This window comes from Rana temporaria, chromosome 4 (assembly GCF_905171775.1).
Source record: "Rana temporaria chromosome 4, aRanTem1.1, whole genome shotgun sequence".
In the NCBI taxonomy this organism is placed as follows: Eukaryota; Metazoa; Chordata; class Amphibia; order Anura; family Ranidae; genus Rana; species Rana temporaria.
In genome coordinates, this window is record NC_053492.1 from 418,420,306 (window position 1) to 418,446,175 (window position 25,870).

At 45.9% G+C, this 25,870-nt stretch overlaps 1 protein-coding gene across 1 annotated transcript in view; it reads right to left on the reverse strand.

Annotated features, from left to right (window-relative positions):
• Positions 1-19,547, reverse strand: part of LOC120937816 (calpain-13-like) — a 178,679-nt gene extending 159,132 nt beyond the window's left edge. The window contains exon 1 of the mRNA XM_040351314.1: positions 19,259-19,547. The gene's annotated coding sequence lies outside the window, so the exon portion shown is untranslated. The remainder of the gene's footprint in view (positions 1-19,258) is intronic.
• Between the last annotated feature and the right edge of the window lie 6,323 nt (positions 19,548-25,870).

Consider the following 25,870-nt stretch of genomic DNA (forward strand, 5'->3'; position numbering starts at 1 on the left):
ATTCTGGAAACCATCTACGCTTAAATTAGGCTAAGATACGAGCGCCGTAAGTCTCCTACGCCGTTGTATCTTAGGGTGCATATTTACGCTGGCCGCTAGGTGGCGCTTCCGTTGTTCTCCACGTCGAATATGCAAATGAGCAAGATACGCAGATTCACGAACGTACGTACGTACGTACGCCCATCGCAATTAGTTATGCCGTTTACGGAAGACATACGCCGGCGTAAAGATAAAGCTGGTCTCTAGGTGGCGCAGCCCATGCAAAGACGTGGACGTCGGAACAAGCGTATCTTTTTACGTCGTTTGCGTAAGTCGTACGCGAATAGGGCTGTGCGTAAGTTACGTTCAAGTAGTAGGCAGTGTTCGACGTATCTTAGGCATTCTATCCGACGCATGCGCACTGGGATACGTCCACGGACGGCGCAATCGCTGTTCGTTCAAAATGTCATTTACGTGGGGTCATGGTTTATTTACATAAAACACGCCCACCTCAACACAATTTGAATTAGGCGGGCTTACGCCGGCCCATTTACGCTACGCCGCCGTAACTTAGGACGCAAGTCTTTTGTGAATACAGCACTTGCCTCTCTAACTTACGGCGGCGTATCGTATACGAGATATGCTACGCCTGCCTAACGTTAGGCAGGTCTTACTGAATCTGGCTATTAGATTTTATATATACACCATCCAGTGTCTATAAATATACATCACTTTTTTGGTTGATATATTGTCATCATAATTTTTTCACCATTTGTTTGATGCACTTTTTATTCATCCTTTCATTGGGTGATCTATTAATTTTATGCGCTACACTTTTTATGTTTGTCAAAAATATGTAGTAGAATACGTACCGGTCTAAACTGAGGAAAAAAATATTTATATTATTTTTTATAGCAAAAAGTAAAAAATATTGCTTTTTTTTAAGATTGGCGCAATTTTTTTGTTTATAGCGCAAAAAATTAAAACCGCAGAGGTGATCAAATACCACCAACAGAAATCTCTATTTGTGGGGGAAAAAAATTGTTTGGGTACCATGTCGCATGACCGCGCAATTGTCAGTTAAAGCGATGCATTGCCGAATCGCGAAAAATGGCCTGGTCATTCAGTAGCCGATTTTTTACAGGGCTGAAGTGGTTAAGAAAATGCAAAGCATTGTCTGAGTGGTGCCTGTGCTGAGCGACCAAGGTGTCCCTTCACCAGTTTCAAAGCTGTAAGTTATGCATTACAGGGTGCCATAGGGCTCTATTGTGTCACTAATATTAATTGCCATATACCTGATTCCGCTGGGAAATAACATCCAGCACCATGGTCACCACTACCATTGCTATGAAGATGACATATGACTCTCAATGTGATTCAAACCAGACACTGGTTACCACGATTGGCAGGTGTCTTACTGACATACACAATGAATGAACTGTAACTGGCTAAAACTGAACCCAGACAATACAGAAATGTAATTGGGGGGCAGAGACTAACTTCAAAGTGGTGAAAAACAGGTCCAGCTAGTTTAACCATTTGTGCAGCCTGGGGTTTCTCCTGGACACTCAGTTATCAAATAAACAACATGTTTTAGTGCTATCTGACCCTCATTCTGCCATCTCAGATATATTACAAGAATCAAAAATCTGATTCTGGATATGTCAAAACTAATCTTTGTATTTGTAACACCCAGATTGGATTACTCCATCTCCCTCTACTATGGTCCCCTACTATCATTTTCTACAGCTGGCAAGGAACACAGCTGGCACTCACCCACCAACCCTGTGACTGCCACAGGGGCGGACTGACCATTCGGGCACTCCCTGAGGGCCCTATGCCACTAGGGGGCCCCATCAGAGTTGCCAGCCTCAGCAAAACCAGGGACAGTATGTAAAAATGTGTTTTTTTACACCTGTCCCTGAAATGTCCCTTACCGACACCCTTTTGGTCTAAAAATCCCAAGATTATAGCTGCCCCGCCTCTCCAGTACCTTTTCAGTGTGTTTATGTGTATTCTGTGTGTATGTATACTGTGTATGTATACTTTATGTGTGTATATACACTGTGGATGTATACTGTATGTGTGTGTATACTGTGTATGTATACTGTATGTGTTTGTGAGTGTATACTGTGTATGTATACTTTATGTGTGTGTGTATACTGTATGTGTGTACACTGTGTATGTATACTGTATGTGTGTGTATACTGTGTATGTATACTGTATGTGTGTGTATACTGTGTATGTATACTGTATGTGTGTGTATACTGTGTATGTATACTGTATGTGTGTGTATACTGTGTATGTATACTGTATGTGTGTGTGTATACTATGTATGTATACTGTATGTGTGTGTGTATACTATGTATGTATACTGTATGTGTATACTGTGTATGTATACAGTATAGCAGGAACAAAGATTGTCTCTGGACAGCCGCACTCTGAACAAATTGTAGCCTTTATTAAAAGAAGGACAGCACTACAAGTCACAGCTATGACTAAGCACATGTTTCAGTGTGAAACGCGTCAGCTTTTATTTTATTTTGCTGTGCCTTGTAGTGCTGTCCTTCTTTTAATAAAGGCTACAATTTGTTCAGAGTGCGGCTGTCCAGAGACAATCTTTGTTCCTGCTTTTGCCAAGTGCATTGCCTGCACCTGAGTTGTCTGCAACGGAGGATATTTATCTGGGTTCCCACTGGAGCGGCTACTCCCTTTTCCCTGTGTATACAGTATGTGTGTGTGTGTATACAGTGTATGTATACAGTATGTGTGTGTGTATACTGTGTATGTATACTGTATGTGTGTGTGTGTGTATACAGTGTATGTATACAGTATGTGTGTGTGTATACTGTGTATGTATACTGTATGTGTGTATACTGTGTATGTATACTGTATGTGTGTGTGTGTATACAGTGTATGTATACTGTATGTATGTGTGTATACTGTGTATGTATACAGTATGTGTGTGTGTATACTGTATGTGTGTGTATACTGTGTATGTATACAGTGTGTGTGTATGTATACTGTATGTATGTGTGTACACTGTGTATGTATACAGTGTGTGTTTGTATACAGTGTTTGTATACAGTATGTGTGTGTATACTGTGTATCATGATGTGTGTTTGTGTGTGTGTGTGCCAAGCAGACACAGCCAATCAAATATAGTGCTAAATATGGGTTATATAAATATGCATAGCAGCCATAGATATCATAAATACAGTGATTGTGCAACAAGCTCATTAAACAGTCCACATTCAGTGAAAGTTCATGTAGTGCAAACTTTGCACTACATGTGATCCCAACAGGACCACAGGAGGCCCCATGATACTCTCCTGGTCCCCCCCCCCCCCACAGTGTCCCCCTGTGCCCCCCACCCCCACACAGTGTCCTCTCCACCCCCGGCACCCTCCCTGTCCCTGGCATTTCTCTCTGTACTCATCACACTGTGTCCCTCTGTCTGTCCCCAGTGTCCATCTCTGTCCCCTGCATCCCTCTCTGTCTGTCCCCAGTGTCCCACTCTGTCCTTGTCACACTGCGTCCCTCTCTGTCCCCGGCGTCCCTCCCTGTCCTCATCACACTGTGTCCCTCTGTCTGTCCCCAGCGTCCATCTCTGTTCCCTGCATCCCTCTCTGTCTGTCCCCAGCGTCCCTCTCTGTTCTTGTCACACTGCGTCCCTCTCTGTCCCTGGCGTCCCTCCCTGTCCTCATCACACTGTGTCCCTCTGTCTGTCCCCAGCGTCCCTCTCTGTCCCCGGCGTCCCTCTCTGTCCCCGGCGTCCCTCTCTGTCCCCGGCGTCCCTCTCTGTCCTCATCACATTGTGTCCCTCTCTGTCCCCAGCGTCCCTCTCTGTCCCCGGCGTCCCTCTCTGTCCCTGGCGTCCCTCTCTGTCCTCATCACACTGAGTCCCTCTCTGTCCCCAGCGTCCCTCTCTGTCCTCATCACACTGAGTCCCTCTCTGTCCCCAGCGTCCCTCTCTGTCCTTGTCACACTGCGTCCCTCTCTGTCCCCGGCGTCCCTCTCTGTCCTCATCACACTGAGTCCCTCTCTGTCCCCAGCGTCCCTCTCTGTCCTCTTCACACTGAGTCCCTCTCTGTCCCCTGAGTCCCTCTCTGTCCCCAGCATCCCTCTCTGTCCTCATCACACTGAGTCCCTCTCTGTCCCCAGCATCCCTCTCTGTCCTTGTCACACTGAGTCCCTCTCTGTCCCCTGAGTCCCTCTCTGTCCCCAGCATCCCTCTCTGTCCTCATCACACTGCGTCCCTCTCTGTCCTCATCACACTGAGTCCCTCTCTGTCCCCAGCATCCCTGTCTGTCCTTGTCACACTGCGTCCCTCTCTGTCTGTCCCCAGTGTCCCTCCCTGTACCTTGATTGTGTTACTGTGTGCACTAATGTATTTTGACGAGTGTGAATGTGCCAGTGTGTTGGCATCATCAGTGATTTGTGTATCAGTGTGTGCCTGCAGGCCATTGTTAGCTGTTTTTTTGTTAAGGTTATCTGAAAGATGGCTTTAGAATGTTTTGACAGGGGCGCAGTTTAAGTGCTTGCCATAGGCGCCATTTTCACTAGATATACCTCTGAGTCTTTCAGTTTATAGCCCATATTAAAAAATGACAGCAATGTGATAGCAGCCTCCACAAGGGGATTAGAAGCAAAATCCAGCAGGAGCTACAGAGTATAAAATAGAAGAGAGGCGCCTCTAAGTGTAGCAATATGGTTCCATTTATGAAGGTACAACATTTAGCAACTCACATGGTTGAGGAATAAAAGAGGCGCATCTAAGTATGCAGGCATCCGGGGTAATGCCTTCGTACACACGATCGGAATTTCCAATGGAAAAAGTCAGACGGAATTTTTTCATTGCATATTCCGAAGCAAATGTCCAGCCAAAACTCATTTTTTAGTTGATTGCTTAGAAAGTTTGGAGACCCCTGTACTAAACTAAGGGCCAGTTTACTGTCCTCCAGACTTTATGGGGGCCGGACTGTGGGCAGTGGAAGCAGAAATTTCCCTGGCCTCAGTGGGAGCAAACAATGCGTCTCTAGTATCAGTGAGAGAAATAGTGCCCCATCATTGGTGTCAGTAAGAGGAATAATGCCCCATTATTGGTGCCATTGAGATTAATAGTGCCCCATCGTTGGTGTCAGTGGGATTAATAGCGCCTCATTGTTCGTGTCAGTAGGAGGAAAAGTGCCTCATTGTCGCAGTCAGTCAAATTAATAGTGCCCCATCGTTGGTGTCAGTGGGAGGAATTGTGCCTCTTTCTTAGAATCAGTGGAATTAATAGTACTCCATCATTGGTGTCAGTGGGTTTAATAGTGCCCCATCATTGGTGTCAGTGGGATTAATAGTGCCCCATCTTTGATGTCAGTGGGATTAATAATGCCCCATCTTTGATGTCAGTGGGATTAATAGTGCCCCATTGTTGGTGTCATTGGGATTAATAGTTCCCCATTTTGGTGTCAATGGGATTATTAGTGCCCCATTGTTGGTGTCAGTGGAATTTATAGTGCCCAATCTTTAGTGTCAGTGGGATTAATAATGCCTCATAATTGGTGTCAGTGGGATTAATAATGCCTCATAATTGGTGTCAGTGGGATTAATAGTGCCCCATAATTGGTGTCAGTGGGATTAATAATGCCCCATAATTGGTGTCAGTGGGATTAATAATGCCCCATAATTGGTGTCAGTGGGATTAATAGTGCCCCATTATTGGTGTCAGTGGGATTAATAGTGCCCCATTGTTGATGTCCGTTTGAGGAATAGTGTCTCCTATCAGTGGAAGGAAATGTGCCCCAAAAACCGAATAAAAGCAAGAAAAGGGCCACAGTTTGGAGACCCCTGGTTTAGTGGATAGAGAGAAATTAGGGAGAGATTAGAACCCCTGTTAGGTTCTTCCTCCCCCCGGGCGTCTAGCCCATGTTCCTCCAGTCCTGGTATTTTAGTGCGCCTAGGAAGCACATGTGTACAGTCCTTAGACTTTGGCAGGCTGTAGGCAGCAGGGCTGGGCTCTGTACCTCCCGGGCACTCTGAAATGACAGGAAAAAATGCAATGCACACGGACCGGAGGGTAGAAACAGGAAGTGAGGAGGTGTGATGATGTTTCCCAGTTGCCTGTCAAATGCCTCCTTAAAATAGATTTTCTGTGGGTCGCTCTTCAGAGGGCAGCACACGTGTTAATAAGCCCTAAAGAGAAACTGTGGACTGATATACATTGGGGATATCGCTGTGACCTGTAAATGTGAGTTGTCTGCCTATTTCTGCCTTGAATATTGGTTGAGTCGCTGACCCTGAACAAGTGTGGAGCAAGTGATCGCAGGACTACCGATCTTCATGTTCTGGGTCAGTTCCTTGGAAAGAATTCCATCCATATGAATCCGAATGACCACCAGGCAGCTGACATTTCTAGAAGTAGCAACGCCTGTGTATTTGTTCCAGGACAGGTTCTCTTTAGTAGAATTACTGTCAGTGATATAAAGAACTTGTTATTCCTGTCTAGTTACCTCCTTACATTGCCGATCGCTGGGAGGAGAAATGATTGTGACTAATTGATAGCCGGAGGGAGTCAGACCCGATTCTAGACTTTGCACCAGAAGTGACGCATTTTATTGCCCTCAGTCTGTCATTCTTATCACAATGATCATTCAGGAAAACCAATGTCCTTTGGAATATTTTTTTCTTAGATATACTGGGGTAGATTCACAAAGAAATAGATCGGCGCAGCGTATATGTCAGATACGCTACGCCGCTGTAACTTACTTTTGGCTGCTTTGAATCCTCAAAGAATTTGCGCCGTAAGTTACGGCGGCGTAGTCTATCTCTGGCGGCGGAATTCAAATCGGCGATTAGGGGGCGTGTTTCATTTAAATGAAGCGCGTCCCCGCGCCGAATGAACTGCGCATGCGTCGTCCCTAAATTTCCCGCCGTGCATTGCGCTAAATGACGTCGCTTGGACGTCATTTTCTTTAACTTAGACGTGAATTACGTCCATCCCGATTCACGGACTATTTACGCAAAAAAAAAAAAAAATTCAAATTAAACGCGGGAACGACGACCATACTTAACATGGCAAGTCTAACTATACGCCGCAAAATAGCAGCTTTAACTATACGCCGGAAAAAGCCGACTACAGACGACGTAAGAGAATGCGACGGCCGCTCGTACGTTCGTGGATCGTCTGAAATAGCTAATTTGCATACCCGACGCAGAAAACGCCGCAAACTCCACCCAGCGGACGCCAAAGTATTGCATCTACGATCCGAAGGCGTACGCCTGTCGGATTAAACCCATGCCGTCGTATCTTGGTTTGAGGATTCTAACTAAAGATACGACGCGGGAAATTTTAAAGTACGCCGGAGTATCAGTAGATACAGTACGCCGGCGTACTCTCACTGTGGATCTGCCCCACTGTACATAAAAATAAAAATCAGCTTGAATTGATTAAAGTGATTGTAATCGTTTTTTTTTTTTTGTTATACCTTCTCTGTGCGATGGTTTTGCATAGAGCAGCCCCAATCCTCATTTTCTCGGGTCCCCCCGCCAGTGCTCCTGGATACTTCCCCCCCCTGCTGAGCCCCCCCCCCCCCGGAAAGCTACTTCCTAAGGGGGGCACTCGTACAGGCTCGCTCTTGAGCCCCACTACCTGCATCCATAGACACAAACAGCAAGGCATTGCCCCTGCTGGATCAAGATTGGGCTCAGGTAAGTATGAGGGGGGCAACAACAACAAAACAGATGGTGCACCACCTAGTGCATTTGTATTGGATAACTTTTATTGATAAAAACTAATAGGTAGATTCAGGTAGAGGCGCGCTATTTTGCGGCGGCGTAGCCTAGCGTGTTTACACTACGCCGCCTTAAGTAAGAGAGGAAAGTACATGATTCTCAAAGCACTTACCTCCTTACTTAGGGCAGCGTAGTGTAAATACGGCGGGCGTAAGGGCGCCTAATTCAAATGGGTTGGGGGGGGGGCGTGTTTAATGGTAATGAGGCTTGACCTCACGTTTTTGACGTTTTTTCCACACTGCGCATGCGCCGGGCGCCTACATTTCCCAGGGCGCATTGCGGCTAAGTACGCCGTACGGGCCTATTGATTTTGACGTGGACGTAAACTACGTAACTCCCGATTCGCGGACGACTTACGCAAACGACGTAAAAAATTCGAACCTCGCGGCGGGAACGGCGACCATACTTTAACATTGTTATTCCACCTCATAGGTGGAATAACTTTAGGCCTGTAAAGGCCTTACGGAAACGGCGTAAATCGACTGCGGCGGCCGGGCGTAGGTTCGTGAATCGGCGTATAAACTCATTTACATAATCTACGCCGGCCGCAATGGAAGCGCCACCTAGCGGCCATCCGAAAAATTGCAATCTAAGATATGACGGCGCAAGCCGTCGTATCTTAGATATGTTTAAGCGTATCTCTGTTTGAGCATACGCTTAAACATACGGCGGCGTAGATTCTGAGTTAGGCCGGCTTATCTACTGATAAGCCAGCCTAACTCTACCTGAATCTACCTATAATTCTTAAAGACGTGCCTAACGTTAGGCAGGCGTAGCATATTTCATATACGCTACGCCGCCGTAAGTCAGAGAGGCAAGTGCTGTATTCACAAAGCACTTGCGTCCTAAGTTACAGCGGCGTAGCGTAAATGTGCCGGCCTAAGCGCGCCTAATTCAAATTGTGAAGAGGTGGGCGTGTGTTAAATGCTAATGAACCGTGACCCGACGTGATTGACGTTTTGAACGAAGGGCGAATGCGCCGTCCGTGGACATATGCCAGTGCGCATGCTCCAAATTAGGCCGCAAAGACTTATTGGTTTCGGCGTGAACGTAAATTATGCCCAGCCCCATTCACGGACGACTTATGCAAACGACGTAAAAATTTAAAAAACATTGGCTGCGCTATATTTTTGGTGGAATATCTTTAGGCCTGAAAACGCCTTACGTAAACGACGTATCTTTACTGCGACGGGCAAGCGTACGTTCGTGAATAAGCGCATCTTGCTGATTCACGCATTCTAGCGGCCGGCGTAAATAGACAGCTAAGATACGACGGCGCCGGCGGTCGTATCTTAGCTAGATTTAAGTGTATCTCAATTTGAGAATACACTTAAATTTAGGACGGCGCAGATTCAGAGTTACAACGGCGTATCTACTGATACGCCGGCGTAACTCTACGTGAATCTGGCTATAAATATGTATTATATACTCTCAAACCAACGTGGGAATAAGCCCATCAAAGCAAATCCAGGAGCAGGACGCCAGAATTAATGCACATCATCAAAACACATCACATCACAAAGACGAGTTGTACAGGTCTGGAAGGCTGACGTGTTTCGAGGGATATGCCCTCTTCCTCAGAGCCAAGTATAAGGGGGGCTGGGGGGATCCTGGACACAAAAAGGTTTATTTCCTTAAAGAGGAATTCCAGCCGCAATTTTTTTTTTAAAAAATCAGCAGCTACAAACACTGTAGCTGCTGACTTTGAATAAGGACACTTACCTGTCCTGGGCGCCCGCAATGTCGGCCCCCCCGAGGCCGGTCGCTCAATCCAAGCAGCTCCCAGAACCCCCAACCTTACTGAGGGAAACCCCCCTCCCCCTTATTCTTACCAGAGCCTGATCTGATCCAGGGATGTGCAGGAGAGCAGTGGCTATGACTGCTGTCTACCTCCTCATTGGGTAGATTGATAGCAGCAGGAGCCATTGACTTCCACTGCTGTCAATCAAATGCTGTGCCGAAGGAGTGGGGAGCTGTGCCGAGCTGACTGGTCTGTGTCAATGGAAGCAGACGGGGAAGCTCAGGAGCGATCGCACATGAGTGCCCCCATAGAAATTGGCTTTTTATGGGGGCACTTGCCAAATAGGAAGATCGAGGCTGCTCTGTGCAAAACCATTGCACAGAGCAGGTAAGTAAAACATGTTTATTATTTTAATTAAAAAAAAATGTAATATTTCATGTTACTTTAATGCCCACACGCCGCAATGCAACCTTACCAGCGCCCATCAATGCAGCCTACCAGCACCCATCAATGCAGCCTCACCAGAGCCCATCAAATGCAGCCTACCGTTGCCCATCAAATGCAGCCTCACCAGAGCCCATCAAATGCAGCCTTTACCAGTGCCCATCAATGCAGCCTCACCAGCGCCCATCAATGCAGCCTCACCAGCGCCCATCAATGCAGCCTACCACTAGCGCCCATCAATGCAGCCTACCTGTGCCCATCAATGCAGCCTACCAGCGCCCATTAATGCAGCCTACCAGTGCCCGTCAATAAAATGTTTGCTTGCTTCCATTCTTCGGAAGTCAGGACACAGACACACTCCTCCGCCAACGTTTCACCTCTGGCACTATGCAAACCGAGCGGGGCTGCCTGCTGATGCTGAGACTTAGTTACTTGCTGCAGCGAGAAGAGAGTAGGAACACCAGTAGGCGGGCGCCCTAGGCAGTAGTGCGTCCTAGGCGGCTGCCTAGTTTGCCTAGTGGTAGCACCGGCCCTGCTGTCACTGGGAGTGAGGTTGCAGATTATTATAGAGAGATTTAATTGATTTGAACAGTTGAGGTTGAACATGTTGGCCCAGATTCAGAAACAACTTACGGCGGCGTATCTCCAGATACGCCGCCGTAATTTTGAATCTGCGCCGTCGTATCTTTAGGCCGATTCTCAAAGCCAGATACGTTGAAAAAATAGGCTTCCTCCGCCGACGTAACTTGCATACGCCGGCGTATAATTGTGTGCAATTTTCCGCTGGCCGCTAGGGGCGCTTCCGTCGATTTTCCGCGTCCAATATGCAAATGACCTAGATACGCTGATTCAGAAACGTACATGCGCCCGGCGCATTTTTTTACGTCGTTTGCGAAAGGCTTTTTCCGGCGTAAAGTTACCCCTGCTCTATGAGGCGTAGCCAATGTTAGGTATGGACGTCGGGACAGCGTAGATTTTTTCACGTTTTACGTCATTTGCGTAAGTCGTCTGTAAATGGAGCTGGGCGTAAGTTACGTTCACGTCGAAACCAATGAGTATTTGCGGCGTAATTTAGAGCATGCGCAATGGGAGACGTCCACGGACGGCGCATGCGCCGTTCGTAAGAAGCGTCATTTACGTGGGGTCACGAGTAATTACCATAAAACACGCCCACCACTTCCACATTTGAATTAGGCGGGCTTACGCCGGCCAATTTACGCTACGCCGCCGTAACTTAGGACGCAAGTGCTTTGTGAATACTGCACTTGCCTCTCTTAGGCTGCATTCACACCTCCGCGACAAGTAACGCCGCGTACGCGGCGTATTTTGCCGCGAATGGTGTAACTTTTTTTTTTTTTTACAAATCCTTCCCATTGCTTTGTATGGCCGAACGCCAATGCCGCCTGAAAAAAAGGGTCCGGGACTTTTTTTCAGGCGGACGGCGTACGGCGTCTATGAGATGTGAACCATCTCATAGACAGCAATGGGAATTCTCCCCTCCAGCGGCACGATCGTCCGGCGTCGGGCGTTTTGTCGCGGAGGTGTGAATGGGGCCTAAGTTGCGGCGGCGTAGCGTAAATAAGATACGCTACGCCCGCACAAAGATCCGCTCATGTCTCTGAATCTGGCCCGTTATCAGTAAAATCGGTTGCTTGCATAGAGCAGACCATTCACATTCCATTCCCCTCAAGATAACAGCACTGTGAATGCGACACCTAATTGTGCTAATTACACTCTGTTTACTGTTCAGGTTTATTGCATACAGGAGGATGAAAGAAAAAGCTAGTATGTACACAACGGTCACTCCATGACAGCTGGGGGCCGGTCACTCCATGACAGCTGGGGGCCGGTCACTCCATGACAGCTGGGGGCCGGTCACTCCATGACAGCTGGGGGCCGGTCACTCCATGACAGCTGGGGGCCGGTCACTCCATGACAGCTGGGGGTCTTTCAGTCACAAGAAAAGTGCTGTGTGACCAGCAAAAAAGTTGAACTCAGTTATCAGCCATATACCTAAATATTACCAGAAAATCAATATGCTGTATTATACACGCTACGCCCAGCAAAATCACTGCTAGTCACAGTCACGTTCCTCTCTGCGCTGCCTCAACACAGTTCCTGCATGCCCATTATGTTGCCCATTAACCACTACAGCTCTGGAAAGTTTACCCCCCCCCAGGCCATTTTGTGGGATACAGCCCTGCGTTACTTAAGACCCCTTTCACACTGAAGCGTTTTTACAGCGTTTTAGCGTTAAAAATATCGCTCTTAAAACGCTCATAAAATGCTCTCCATGCATCTCAATGGACCCTTTCACACTGAAGCGTTTTAGCGTTAAAAATAGCGCTCTTAAAACGCTCATAAAATGCTCTCCATGCATCTCAATGGACCCTTTCACACTGAGTCCTGCAAGCAGCATCTTTGGAGCAGCTTTTGAGCGCTGAGAAAAACGCTCCAAAAACGCCCCTCTCCATTGGAATTGAAAGCGCTGTAAAAACGCCTTATCCTTTCACACTGAGGCGATGAACTGGCGGGGCGTTGAGAAAAGTCCTGCAAGCAGCATCTTTGGAGCAGCTTTTGGGCGCTGAAAAAAACGCTCCAAAAACGCCCCTCTCCATTGAAATGAATTGAAAAGCGCTGTAAAAATGCCTTACCCTTTCACACCGAGGCACTGCAAAAACGCCCTAAAACGTTAGGGTCTTGGTGTTGCTTTACCAGCACATTGGAATTGCAGATGAGTCTTTGCTCGAATAACGCTGTAATAACGATGTAATAACGCTCGAAAAACACTTGAATAACGCTCAAAAAACGCTCGAATAACGCTCGAAAAACTATCGAATAACGCTCGAATAACGCTCGAAAAACTATCGAATAACGCTCGAAAAACTATCGAATAACGCTCGAAAAACTATCGAATAACGCTCGAAAAACTATCGAATAACGCTCGAAAAACTATCGAATAACGCTCGAAAAACGCCCCAGTGTGAAAGGGGCCTAACTGACAAGTGTGTAGTCGTGCAATGCTGAACCTAAACAGAAAATGTATGACCTTTTCTTTCTTTTGGTGTTATTTGATCACCTCGGCGGTTTTAATTTTTTTGCACTGTAAACAAAAAAAGACCAACAATTTTGAAAAAAAAAAAAACAAACTGTATTTTTTACATTCTGCTATATAACACATTCAATAAAATAAAATAAATTCTTCATAAATTTAGACCAATATGTATTCTGCTACAAAAATCCCAATAAGCGTACAATCATTGGTTTGCGCAAAAGTTCTAGCATCTACAGGCTATGGGACGTTACAGTGATAAGCGACTTATAGTAGGACTTCCATATTGCGGAGGACAGTCAGAACACTAACTGACACTTTTGACACTTTTTTGGGGACCAGTGACACTAATAAAGTAATAAGTGATAAAAAATATGCACTGTCACTATACTAATGACACTGGGCCATATTCTCAGAAGAGTTACGACGGTGTATCTCAGGAAACTCCGTCGTATCGCTCTTTTTTGACCCGCGTATCTATGCGAGTGATTCCTAGAATCATTTTCGCATAGATACGCTGAAGATCCAACATGTATAAGTCACTTACACTGTCGGATCTTAAATGTAATTCGCCGCCGGCCGCCAGGTGGCATTTACGTTCAGGTCTCATTTGTTTATGCAAATGAGCCTGATACGCCGATTCCCGAACGAAATTGCGTTGCGTAACCGTCGCTTACATCGTTTGCGTAAGCGTAAGGTTACCCCTATGAGGGGTAACCTTACGCCAGTCCCACGTAGGCCATGTTAAGTATGGCGTCGGGTCCGCGTCGTCTTTTCCCGTCGGGTACGTCGTTTTCCTAAGTCGTTCTTGAATACGACTTTACGTCAATGACGCACACGTCGGCGTTATTGACGTTTTCCATCGAGAACTGGAGCATGCGCACTGGGCTATTTATAGCCCGGCGCATGTGCCGTTCGATCGGCACGGGGGCGCGCTTAATTTAAATATAAACCGCCCCCTTTGAATTACGGGGGTATACGCCGGACCTTTTACACTACGCCGCCGCAAACTACGGAGCAAGTGCTTGAGGAATACGGCACTTGCTCCAGTAAGTTGCGGTGGCGTAGTGTAAATAGCTTACGCGATGCCGCCGCAGAAAGTACAAGAATCTGGCCCACTGTCAGGGAAGGGGGTTAACATCAGGGGGAGATCAAAGGGTTAAATGTGTGCCTGACAGTGGGATTGGGCCACCAGAGGCACGCACGCGCCCCAGACCCGGGTGTGCAGGGTCACGTACTAGGTGAGTGATTTGCGTGGCTCATTAATTTCAGTGGGCTACTCAAGGTGTGGAAATACGCAAAAAGTAGTAAAGGTAATGATATTTAAAATCACACCAAACCATATTGTAGTGCGGCACCATGCTTTTTTGATGCCGGGAACGCACCCCTGTTTGTTAAAAGCGTTGGGGTGGCATTAAGATTTAATAGCACCCACACGCGTCCGCAGAAGGCAGCGTGTTATTATGCAGTGCGGGGAAAACGCACGTTTTCACACATGTTCTCCTAGTGCACCAGTGTTGCCAACCTCCTGCGGCATTTTTTACTGACAAAACATGGGAAATTTACTGGCCGAATACATTTTTTACTGGCAAAACATGGTAAATTTACTGGTGGAAAATATTTTTTACTGACAAAACATGGGAAATTTACTGGCGGAATACATTTTTTGCTGACAAAACATGGGAAATTTACTGGCGGAATACATTTTTTTGCTGACAAAAAGTGGGAAATGTATTGGTGAAATACATTTTTACAGAGAAAACATGGGAAATGTACTGGTGGAACACATTTTTTTTACTGACAACCTGAAAAAGGACAGTACTAGAAATGAAGATGTTCTGTGCTGTATTCTAAAAAGATGAGTCTGTCTCGGAGATAACCGTTATTTTTCTGCTAAACCTGTCCCACTGGTCTGAGCAGCCGCTGAGTGGGAACCTGTCTGAGCACATGCAAAGGATTTGAAAATATGGACATTTTACATTACAATACAGACGTCACAATGAACATTTTTGAGGTAAGAAAGCGAACCTTAACCTTAAAGTACCCACTTTTTGGAATTTGATTGTTTCAGGCTTTGAGATATAGGAGTGTATATGGAGTATGACTGCACTGTGTAATGTTTATGATAACTCTCATGCCTCGTACACACGACCATTTTCACACGACCATTTTTCTCGGCAGGAAAAAAAATACGTTTTTACTGACGCGATTCCTCTCCAGCCTGACTTCCCTACACACGTTCATGAAAAAAAAAACGTCCGACCAAAGCGCTATGACGTACAACACGACTATAAAGGGGAAGTTCCTTTCAAATGGTGGCACCCTTTGGGCTGCTTTTGGGCTGCATACTTGATTCTGAGCATGCACGTTTTTTTTTGCCCTTGGAAAAGCATACACATGACCGTTTTTTGCGACGAGAAAAAAAAAAGAAAACTGCTAGGGAGCATACACACGACTGGTTTTCATGACCAATATAAAAAATGGCACGTTTCTCGTTGTGAAAACCAGTCGTGTTTACAAGGCACCAGGCTGGTCATACATTATACAATTTTCTTTTTTTTTTTACACAAAGTCTATGCGTGTGCCTATAAAGTCCATGGCTCGGAATCACAAAGCACTTGCGCCAAAGTATCTCGAGATACGCCGCGTAAGTGCAAATATGCGCCATCGTATCTATGCGCCGTGCCCACAAAACTAAGATACGCCTAAAAACAGGCTTCATTCCACCGACGTAACTTGCCTACGCCGGCGTAGAGTGGGCGCATATTTACGCTGGACGCATGTGGCGCTCCCATTGATTTTCTATTCAAATATGCAAATGAGGGAGATACGCCGATTCACGATCGTACTTGCGCCCGATGCAGGCTACGACTGCTGCGCATAAGTTGTACGTACGGCGTAAAGTTATGCCCCATAACGGAGGTGTAACTGAGCAGCATCCATGCAAAGAGCTGCACCAGGGAACACAAGCCGACGTATTTTACGTAGGACGTGAATATGACTAGGCGTAGGTTATGTTCACACCGTAGGCAGTGATCCGGCGTATCTTAGGCAGTTGTTCCGACGTGATTGTGAGCATGCGCACTAAGATGCGTCCACGGGACGGCGCATGCGCCGTTCGTTATACGTATCTGTTTGGCGCCCGGCCCATCATTTGCATGGGGTCACGCCTCATTTGCATGGCTCACGCCCACTTCCACCTACACCGGCTTACGCCTAGGAAACCCAGTGCAGTTTTGGGAGGAAGTGCTTTGTGAATTCAGTGCTTGCCTCTCTGCGCTGCGTCGGCGTAGCGTAAAGGAGATACGCTACGGCGGCATAAATATGCGCCGCTGTCTGTGAATCCGGGCCCATATCTTTATCCAACTCTCTCTTTGCTCTATTGACAACGCAAATGCCTCGTACACGTGATCGTGATTTCCGACAAGAAAACCGCGTTTTTTTTTTAGCAGGAGGAAAACGGCTGAAATTTGTCTTGCATACACACGGTCACACTAATCTTGGACGAAATTGCGAACGTCAAGAACGCGGTGACGTACAAGATGTACGACGAGCCGAGATCAATGAAGTTCAATAGGCAGTTTGGCTCTTCTGCTTGATTCTGAGCATGCACGTTTTTTTTTCACGTCGTAATTGCACACAGACGATCGCGATCCCGATAGGAATTTTTCCTGTCACGAAATTTCAGATCCTACTCACAATCTTTTCTTGGCCGGAATTCTCATGTGCGATGGAGCATACACGGTCAGAATTCACGACAAAAAGCTCACATCGCACTTTACTCTTCTGGAATCGCGATCGTGTGTACGAGGCATAACTTTTTGGCTTTACCGTGACTTTCAGCTTTATTGACAATGGTCGCCAGGACAAACAGGGATAAATCTCCCGAGCAAAGACACAGACAGCAATAAAAGTTTGACAAAGGGTCCAACTCAGCCTTTCTCAACCTTTCCATCTTAGAGGAACCCCTAAAACAATGAGCCCCATCAGTTGGCCATACAATAGTATATTTTGGTGTGATCAGTCCCATCAGTACATTCGTTGACTTGCCAAATGTTTTTTTGAAAATTTAGCTTGCTTTTAACAATCAGTTTTGGAATGAATGGACTAGACATGTGCAATTTTTTTCGTTACGAATACGTTTTCCGTCAATTTTCATTATTTTAGTTGATTCGTTAACATACGAATGAACGAACGATTTAGCGCAATTAATAATGAATAACGATATTTTCAAAATAACGACTATGGAAAACAACGAAGATATGAAAGAAGAAAGAAACGAAAAACATAGAAACAACGAAAATACCGAACCCAAAAAAAAAAAAATTATTACGAAAAACAAAATTAACGAAAATGCAAACTTACTAATATTGGAAGACCGAAAAGAAAACAACCAAAATGCCGAACAAAGAATAAAAAACGAAAATCAAAACTAACGAAAAATAAATTACGAATCTTCGGAAAACGGAAATGAAGACAACGAAAATACGAAATAATGTAAATTAGCTTTCGTTAGTACTGAAATATTTCTGGACATTGACCAATAGCCACTGAGCGTTGTCCCTTTCCGCTGTAGAGGTTTGTTCCTTCCCCCAATGAGCTTCTTTCTCATTACCTCCTGGCTCCTTGTGTCTTTTTCTGTGTTAGACTGCAGTGCATCTAATTTCTAGATTTGTATTTGTAATATCTGACATATTTTAGTTTTCTTCTACGTCAGACTTCATTCTAGACAGGGTGTGTGTGCTAACTAAGACAGTCAAGTCAATCACAGTAAAGTACGAATTACAAAATTACGACGAGTAGTGTGTCGAATAAACGTAAAATGTATTCTAACAGAATTACGAATGCAATAAAATCTACAAAAGTACTTTTTTACAATCAAAGGAAATTAGACACGAAAATACGAATGATCATAAAGCAACAAAGATATATTTCTTACGAAAATACAAACGCGGCATGATGGAAAATATAATGTAAATACGAATAGCAAAACAACGAGAATTAAACCAACGTAAAAACGAAGGAACGAATAAAATCATTTTAAAAATACGAACGTGGCAGAATACAAAATATAACGAAAATACGAATCTCGATTCAACAAAAAATAAACTAACAGAAAAAAACGGAAACGGAAAAAAAAAGTGTTACGAAAATACTAAAGAGTACGAATACGATAACTAACGTCTTACGAAATTACGACTCGTTACAAATCACGATAAACGAACACATCAATGGACTTTCCCAAATGAAAACCACATTCACTACTAGAAATTCGTATACTCAAGAAAGAATTTCCATTCTGCTCCTTCACATTTTTCCCACCAAAGCGGTTGAGATTGAATGTCTATTTGACCTTACTAGCGAAAATCAAACAAAAATTCCTAAAATTAGTTTTATGTTGGCGGTCAGTAGGAAGAATCCAGCCCTTCCATTGGTGGTCAGAATGCCACAAGAAGGACACCTTTACAGACAGATAAAAAGGTCATTGGTGTCATGCTGATGGCTTTGACAGGTGGTGTTGGTCCTGGAACTATTATGCTGCGTACAGGCGAACGGACATTCCCACAACAAAACTGTGGATTTATTTCCGATGGATGTTGGCTCAAACTTGTCTTGCATACACACAGTCACACAAATGTTGTTGGAAATTCAGAACGTCAACGGCATGCAACACTACGACGAGCCGAGAAAAAATGAAGTTCAATGATTCCGTGCATGCGTTTTTATTTTTGTGCTTCGGAATTGACTACAGACGATCGGAATTTCCGACAAGAACTTTTGTTGTCGGAAAATTTGAGAACCAGCTCTCAAATTTTTGTTTGGAATTTCCGACAAGAACTTTTGTTGTCAGAAATTCCGACAGCAAATGTCCGATGGAGCAAACACATGAACATTTGTTGTCGGAAATTTCGACCGTGTGTACGCGGCATTAGACACCATCAAAACGGAGGTCAGTCAGCCACAGATCAAGGAATCCCTAGCAACCTCTGGAGGAACCTTCCATGAAGTCCTGGTTGAGAATGGCTGGTCCAGTCCTTCCCCACTCTATCCAAAAAAATTAAATATAAATAATTGCACTTACACTTTACACAATTTCGATATAACTCAGGTGTCTACCTTTGCATACGCCTTGGAACTGTCAGTGGTGTCATGTGGCAGCAAATCTCTGATGTATCCAGAGAAACACATGGAAGGAAAACAATACATCTGAAAATTTCCACCCTACAGAGAATCAACACACTAAGGAGGAGGTTTGTTACCTGAATTCACAGCCGGCCACCATCAGCTACTGCTTGACGTGCGGTCAGGTTTTCCTGGATCTCCCGTCAGGTTTTCCTGGATCTCCCGTCAGGTTTTCCTGGATCTCCCGTCAGGTTTTCCTGGATCTCCCTCGTCCTTCTGTACTTCCTTCTCTTTCTAGTTAGCCTTGGTCTTGTCTTTATCTAAGTATTTTCAATGATTAACTGCCTTGTATTTGTAGTGTTCACTAGATGCATGTGGCTCCCATCATGATCTGTGTGTATACTGTACCTGGGCTGTAGAGGTGTAGATTTTCCTAGGCTTACCTGTCATTGTTATGCAAACGAGGAGTTTACTGGCCCTTCCTCTGCAAACAGCCATGGCTGGGATCATACGTCACCTGGGGGAACATAGCCAAGGTGCTGCCGAGCCAAGACACCATTCTCGGGTTTATTTTCATACGGCTGCTTTCATATTACACCTAATTACTCCTGCCTTTGGCTCATTTCCTACACCGGGAATTTTCAACACCTCTTACATACACTGATAGGCTTACTTTAAATGTTATGTACACCCTAACTATGACATTCTCCTATTTGGTTCCTTGTTCTGTTAAATATACCATTGACAGTTATAGAGGAATGGATACAGTGAGATGCCTTGTGATTTATATCCTCTATTGGGGGGGATATATAAATACCTAACATATTTATAACAAAGGTGTGGAGCTACAGTGCACCTCCCTCCTTCTCTTTAAACCTTCTGCAGGTCTCACCAATATATGTGAAAAAGCAGAGTGCTTAAAGTGGAACTTCCCTCTCCCAATCAACATTAATTATTTTAATCCTCATGCTGCTAGCATTAGTAAATGGATAGAAAAGTTTATCATATTTACTTGTTTAACCGCTTGCCGACCATCACACGACGATATACGTCAGCAGAATGTCATGGGCAGGCAGATAGACGGATATATACGTCTCCTTTAACCACTTCCATACTGGGCACTTACGCACCTTCCTGCCCAAGCCAATTTTCAGCGCTGTCGCACTTTGAATGACAATTGCGCCATCATGCTACACTGTATTAAAACATTTTTATAATTTTGTTCCCACAAATAGAGCTTTCTTTTGGTGGTTTTTGATCACCTCTGCGATTTTTATTTTTTGCGCAACAACTAAAAAAAGACCGAAAATGTAGAAAAAAATTAAGTTTTTATTTTTTTCTATAGTTCTTTTTTTTAATAAGTAAGTTCTCTTCTTCAATTACGGGCACTGATGAGGTGGCACTGATGTTCACTGATAAGGTGGCACTGATGAGGTGGCACTGATGGGCACTGATGAGGCGGCACTGATAGGCGGCACTGATGGGCACTCATAGGCGGCACTGATGGGCACTCATAGGCGGCACTGATGGGCACTCATAGGCGGCACTCATGGGCACTTATGGGTGGCACTGATGGGTACTTATGGGTGGCACAGGTGGACACTGATCGGTGGGCACTGGGCATGGATGGGCACTGAGAGGTGGCACTGATGGACACTGAGGGGTGGCACTGATGGACACTGAGGGGTGGCACTGATGGCATTGCATTGCTGGGCATCACTTCAGTCAGTGACCACTGCAATAGCAAATGGCAGACTCAGAGGCAAAAATAATAGGCAGACAGTTATACAGGTGCAGGGCCTTTAAGCTGGATGCAGCAACTGTATTTGTAGAACTGCTGTCTCCTATGGAAACTGAACTTTCAACAGTCAATAGAGATCTATACACGTAACTCAAAGTAACCCATTACAGATCTTCTCTCACGTCTCACAGTATCCCACTGCAGATCTTCACTCACTGAGCTCCCGGTCTCTCACTAGACTTCAAGATCCCAGTCGTCACTGGATCCCCTGAGCTGTTCCACAGCTAACCTGCTGTATACGCCACAAGCTTAACCCCTGCTAACCGGCTGAGTCCCTGGCTTGACAGTGTGCTGAAGCTTTCCCACTTCTTCACCATCCCCGGCTGGTGAAAAGGCTGCTCTGGTACTTCTTTAGACTTCCATACACTGGCCTCTGATAACAGGAGTGGTTGTCCCTTGGTGGTGACTGCTTCTCCCTCACCGCTGGCAACAATTTGGTTCTCCACCCGGCGGAGCCTCTGCAACTTGATTGGGCTTCCGGCCTGAACCCCTAACCCCGCTCTGATTCTCTCCAACCTGAATAGACCTCAGACAGCCTAGCAGCCAGGTGCTCCCGGGATAGGCCTCTGGCTTCTGGCCCAACAACCCGGGAACTTATAATACACATCCACCCAGACAGCCGCCCAAGTCAGAACCCAGATCACCTGACTCCTCGCGAAAAAACAGGCTCTCCCAGCAGGCCAAGGAATCAAAGAAACCCCTGCCAATTGTCTGAGACAACCCATCCGTTCCTAGTCTGAATTCACTATGCCCTTGTAATTCTAATGCCACAGGCAACAATGCCACCTGGTGACAGAAGAGAGAGGTTCATCAAATCCAGAGTTAGAGAAAAGTCAGTGGATCCCAACAATTAGCCAGGCTAGTTACAACCTAGCAAACTAAATTTGTTAGTGTAGCACTGACCCCCGAAGGAGCTGCTGATTAATTTTGGGTGGCATGTTACCTCTGTGACTCCGCCGTCTAGGGTAGTTGATGAGAGCCCTAGTAATAGAATGTCCACGCAGCAGGTGTCCCTTTCTTGTGCTTTTATTTACCCAACAAGGTAAAAACAATAAAACTTTTGGTGAAGGGTAAAGAGGGAGTAGGAGAAGAAACGGCAGATTCAGGCATAACAACACGGAAACAGTCCTGTCTCCAACAACACTTTGTTTTCGTCGCCACTCCCGCCAGAGTGGGTCCAGTGCACCTGGACAGGCCTCTCTTACTGACCCGGCAGCCGGAGTATCACTCAGAACATTAAGGGAAGAAGGTATCTGCCACAGACCCTCCCTAGAATTTAGATCACAGAGACAATTCTCCTCAATAGACTTTGTGCCTGGATCTCCTTCAGGTAGTTTGCAGTTAGGTACCGACTGACAGGTGACTAACGTCCAGCCTTTCAGTGTCCGGCTACCTTGATCCCCGATGGATTGTTAAGGCCCCAATGGATTGCCAGCCTCTCTTGGCTCACCTCAGGCGGACTCCCCATCGAACAGCTTCCTCTCAAAGGAACAACGCTTGGGATCTTCTCAGAATTGGGGACCCAGTCGATCACTGGGGCCCTGCCACAACTTAGACATTCCGAACCAACGTGGTCCCGGAACCAAGAGCACCGCGTGGCATGCGCACCTCGGCCTGGTAGGCCATTTCGCTGGGGGCCGTGATATGTGGTCACCCTGAAGGTGGGTGCCACACCGGAAGAAGACCCCGCCTCAATGGCGTCTGTTCCAGAAGTACCCTCTCCCAGCATGCCCCGCGAGAGAACACTCTCTCCTGATTGGCTGCTGGTAAAAGGCACCCAAGCCTTGACTCCACTGGTGCCACCTGTCGCTCCGGGGTGGTATAACACCCCAGCAACAACAGAATGAGCCCACAGCACAGCCAAGCCGAAACAGAGACCCTTTTTTAGAATTGAAATTGAAATCAGAGTCACTTACACTCTGATTATCCCTTAAATTTTGACAAGCACCGGTACTTGGAAGTAACCCGGCGCTACATTAGCAACCTTGCCTACAACAAGGATGCTACATTAGTAAACAAGACTTATAGAAATCACTGTTATAACAGGGCAATAGGGAAACACTGATTAGGGCTTGTATGGGCCCCGAAGGCTGCACAAAAGGTGCCAAAGGGCCACAGGTTGGACACCTGGGACTTAGATGCTTTAACAATGAGATCTTGACAGAATTCCTAACTCTGTTCCTGTCCACCTGGTAATTGTGTTAGTTCTCGCCCCACCTTTGTGTGTTCCAGCCTCTCATAATGGGCACAGCAGGTGCACAGAGCCAACTCAGCATAGAAATATTATCAATAGTCCCGTAGAGTCAGTAGAAACTATCAGGTGGTTTAACTCTCCAGCAGCCACCAAACACTGAGGCCGCGTACACACGATCAGTCCATCCGATGAGAACGGTCTGTTGTCATCGGATTACGGACCGTTGTCATCGGTTAACCGATGAAGCTGACTGATGGTCTGATGTGCCTACATACCATAGGTTAAAAACCGATCGTGTCAGAACGCGGTGACGTAAAACACAACGACGTGCTGAAAAAAACGAAGTTCAATGCTTCCAAGCATGCGTCGACTTGATTCTGAGCATGCGCGGGTTTTTGACCGATGGTTTTCCATACTACCGATCGGTTTTGACCTATCGGTTACCAGTCCATCGGTTAAATTTTAAAGCAAGTTCTAAATTTTTTGACCGAAGGTTAACTGATTGATGGGGCCCACACATGATCGGTTTGGACCGATGAAAAGGTCCTTCAGTCCGTTTTCATCGGTTTTGACCGATCTTGTGTACGCGGCCTTAGATATCAAAGTTGCATGGACTGACCCTTTAAGAAAAAGTGACAGGTACACTTGGACTAAAACAACACCAGCCTTATAACTTTAGACTCAAAATAGTTTTCCCTTACCCTCTGTCCACTCCCTGTCTGTTAGAAATCCTTTGGCTGCTAGTATTGAGAAGACAGTCTGTTTGGTATTTTTAGTCATTTTCAAACAAGTTCAGCAGCTGAAACATGATTGTAACTTGTAAAAGGAATTAAGTACTAATTAAACCGGAACTGACAGAAATAGTCTGAGCAAGTGGCAAGACTTGCTGGCTTATCTGATGGAGGTGGATGTGTCACAGCAAAGTGTGATATGGGTGATCACTGTGACATTTTGTTATTTATTTTCCTTATAGGATGATATTAACCTGCTGTGTGCTCAGTCCACCCACTACAAACTACAGTAACTCTATATATAGAAGATAGAGGTTGGACGAATGGACGTGCAGCCATGACCTGTGAATTGGCGAATAAGGAGAGCTTTTTTTTTACATTACCACATGTATGCTGCCCTGGTTTGGCACCAGGAATGGAAAGTTAAGATAAATATTTGATACCATTTTTTATTTTCCTTTCAGTAACAGCCCTAATAATAATCCATAGCCAGCAATATACACTGCTCGAAAAAATTAAAGCGGGGGTTCACCCTTAGAGGGCACTTTTCCCCCTTAGATTCCTGCTCGTTATTACTAGGGGAATCGGCTATTTATTTAAAAATAGGTGCAGTACTTACCCGTTTACGAGACGCATCCTCTCCGTCGCTTCCGGGTATGGGCTTCGGGAATGGGCGTTCCTTCTTGATTGACAGGTTTCCGAGAGGCTTCCGACGGTCGCATCCATCGCGTCACGATTTTCCGAAAGAAGCCGAACGTCGGTGCGCAGGCGCAGTATAGAGCCGCACCGACGTTCGGCTTCTTTCGGCTACGAGTGACGCGATGGATGCGACCGTCGGAAGCCTCTCGGAAGACTGTCAATCAAGAAGGAACGCCCGCTCCCGAAGACCATACCCGGAAGCGACGGAAGAAGATGCAGCTCGAAAACGGGTAAGTACTGCACCTATTTTAATACAAATAGCCGATTCCCCTAGACCGAACGAGCAGGAATCTAGGGGAAGAAAAAAATTTTTTTTAGAAATGGGTGAACTCCCGCTTTAAAGGAACACTTTGAAAACATATCAGATCTCAATGGACAAAAATCTCATGCTGGGTATCTATACTGATATGGACTGGGTAATGTGTTAGGAATGAAAGGATGGCACATCATTTGATGGAAATGAAAACTACAGAGGGCTGAATTCAAAGACCAAGCTAGTCCATTTTGCTGAAATTTCATTGCAACAACTTAAAAAATGCTCCTCAGTAGTTTGTATGGCCCCCAAGTGCTTGTATGCATGCCTGACAACATCCGGGCATGCTCCTAATGAGACGACGGATGGTGTCCTGGGGTATTTCCTCCCAGATCTGGACCAGAGCATCACTGAGCTCCTGAACAGACTGAGGTGCAACCTGGCGGCACCGGATGGACCGAAACATGTCCCAGAGGTGTTCTTTTGGATTTAGGTCAGGTGAGCGTGGGGGCCATTCAATGGTATAAATTTCTTCATCCTTCAGGAACTGGCTGCATGCTCTCCCACATGAGGCATTGTCGTGTACCAGGAGGAACCCAGGGCCCACTGCACCAGCATAGGGTCTGACAATGGGTCCAAGGATTTCATCCCATTACCTAATGGCAGTCAGGGTACCATTGTGTAGCCTGTAGAGGTCTGTGTGTCCCTCCATGGATATGCCTCCCCAGACCATCACTGTACCACCACCAAACCAGTCATGCTGAACGATGTTACAGGCAGCATAAAGTTCTCTGCGGTTTCTCCAGACCCTTTCACATCTGTCACATATGCTCAGGGTGAACCTGCTCTCATCTGTGAAAAGCATGGGGCACCAGTGGCGGACCTGCCAATTCTGGTGTTCAATGGAAAATGCCAATCGAGCTCCACAGTGTCCGGCAGTGAGCACAGAGCACACTAGAGGACGTTGGGCCCTCAGGCCACTCCCATGAAACCTGTTTCTGATTGTTTGGTCAGAGAATTTCACACCAGTGGCCTGCTGGAGGCCATTTTGTAGGGCTCTGGCAGTGCTCA